The sequence below is a fragment of the Pinus tabuliformis genome, chromosome X (assembly GCF_031772625.1).
Source record: "Pinus tabuliformis cultivar Carrire ecotype Pingquan chromosome X, CPIR1, whole genome shotgun sequence".
Classification (NCBI taxonomy): domain Eukaryota; kingdom Viridiplantae; phylum Streptophyta; class Pinopsida; order Pinales; family Pinaceae; genus Pinus; species Pinus tabuliformis.
Genome location: NC_142308.1, coordinates 1,386,366,175 through 1,386,368,661, shown reverse-complemented (window position 1 = coordinate 1,386,368,661; position 2,487 = coordinate 1,386,366,175). Strand labels below are relative to the sequence as shown.

The 2,487-nt window shown below is 41.5% G+C and overlaps 1 pseudogene; it reads left to right on the top strand.

The window, feature by feature from the left end:
* The first annotated feature begins 1,412 nt into the window (after window positions 1-1,412).
* Window positions 1,413-1,919, top strand: LOC149145224 (small ribosomal subunit protein eS24z pseudogene; annotated as a pseudogene).
* Window positions 1,920-2,487: the final 568 nt, after the last annotated feature.

Below are 2,487 nucleotides of genomic sequence, written 5' to 3'. Positions count from 1 at the left end.
GTAGCTCTGGCTGCCCCTCAATCTTTGCATAATTTCTAGACTGAAGCAAAGGCTACCAGTCAGAACTACACAATTTTCTTGGGGAAGGTAGTCCACTTGCTTTGTGCAATTCTGGGGAGCAATGTTGGCTATAAGGATTCACTATGAAATTTCGAAGAGCAAGAATAGTTTCCCTCCTATGCTGCATAGTTTTACAAGCTAGCACAACAAACGGTTCGAGACCATATCATGAGAGGTTATCTTGCAAGTCAAAGGAAAACCAATTAACAAACACAAGTTTTTATACCAAATAAACTCAAATTAAAGCATAAGTATCTAGGCAGTGCAATACATGTTGCTAAGGATGGTTGGTAGGGAGGCTCTAAAATGAATCTAAGGAAAAATTTTGGAGGATGGTTGTAGCCACTACAACATTGGAAACACATTGGTAGAACTACAACTCTCTTAATGAAACTTGTTTCGTGAAAAACAAGTCGAAGTCCTTCGAAAGTATTGCTCAATTCTTCGATCATCGTAGTTTCCACACTAACTTGAGAAAAATATGTAGCACCTTCCATTCTCTTGATTGTCAACACACATTTCAAGCTAACTCAACTTAGTTGTTTAGATTGGGGATGAGGGGTATATTGGTGCACAAGTAATATAGTTGTCAAAGTTTAAGTTTCATCTCTAGTGTTGCTCCACTGCCAACAGGCCTAAACAATACCCCAACAAAGCCAAGGAGGGACACAAGTATCATTCTACTGCCAGCGAGCTTGGTCATTACCTCGACGGGTTTACTGGCATCCCGTCTCTGCACAAGAAGCCTTTCTCTTCTTTCACCTTATTTATTTTTCAATTTTTTCATTTTCAAAGAACTGTGTATAGGCACTTATTTATTTCAGAGGCAAGAGAGGGATCCTAGCTTATTCAAATAAGAAGAGGTTGTTCTTTCAGATAAGTATGTTATATATACCTCTAACATACTTTTTAAGGTTTCTCCACTTACCTTACTCTAATTGACTGAGCTGACAAGGGTTAACCCAAAAAAAACAGATTAGAGTAGGTGGTACTAGTTAGAGCGCAAGTGTTGTGTTTTCACCAAGATTCAATTCAAGCATAATGCATTTTCCATTGGTGTATCTTTGACTAAAGACAAAAAGCTATTAAAAAAGAGAGAGGAAAATAGATAACCAAGTGTTGATATTTGTACAAGTCATCTTATACTTTAGCCTACTTATCTTAAGAGTCGCACATGGTTTCATGTGAACCAACATATGAACATAAAGAAGAAAACAAGACAATAAAACAAAGAGAAGAAGAGAATGTGAAAGCAAAGCAAGTAAGAAAATCAAGAAGATAATCTAGTTATGAGACTCAATATATCATTGATAACGAGGTTGACAAGAGGACGGAGCCGAATACGATCAGCAATGGCGGACGCTAAGGCCGTTACAGTCAGAACTCACAAGATCATGACTAACAGGCTTTTATCAAGGAAGCAATTTGTGATTGATGTTCTTCATCCTGGCAGGCCAAATGTATCTAAGGCCGAACTGAAGGAGAAGCTCGCGAAGCTGTATGAGGTCAGAGATCCACAGACAATATTTGTCTTTGGGTTCAGAACCCAATTCGGAGGTGGAAAATCGTCAGGGTCTGGCTTGATTTATGACAGCTTGGAGCTCGCCAAGAAATATGAACCCAAGCACAGGCTTATCAGGGCACTGGAAGGTGGTTGTCTCCATCGCCAGTCTACTGTTCATCAGGCTTACACTCACGGCAACACTGCCCCTCTACCCCCACCTCCTGCATGCAAAGATGGGGAACTGCATGCTGCAGATCTGCTCCATCACACAATAGCATGGCCCATACTCTGCAAATCCGGGCCGGATCTATCCGATCTGATCAAGATTCAAGAATACCCAGAACTCAGGAAGTAGATCGATGGAAATATGCATCGATTGAGCAGAGGGTACGCAGACCGTGACATGCAAATAGAAGAACGACCCAATAAGAGGTCAGATCTGGAAGATTGCTTACAGCCAGAACACATGGCAATCAGCAGCGACACTGGTTTAGGCAGATCAAGAACTCAGCCAAAACGCAGACATTAGGTGACAACAACTTGATTTCAGATTTTTATTAAAGCCCCCGAGGGGAAATCCTTTTTAGTATGGGTACATGCAGAAAGCACTATTTTGCAGCTAAAACAACAAATTTGGGCATTGATCGGATATCCTGGTCAGATCCAACATTTAGTCAGTGGCAGGTGGTCTCTCCAGGACAACAGAACCTTGGGAAGCTATGAGATTAATCCAGGAAAAACCATTGTTTTAAATCTCAGGCTGAGAGGAGGGGCCCTACCTCAGGGACAGCCAAGCAGCTCAGGAGGAGACAAGCAGAAAAAGACAGCACCTCAGCATCAACCCAAGGGAGGTTCCTCCTACAAAAACATTCTTCAAGGTAACAGAGATTCAGGGTCCTCTCCAAATCAAGGTGGATATACAC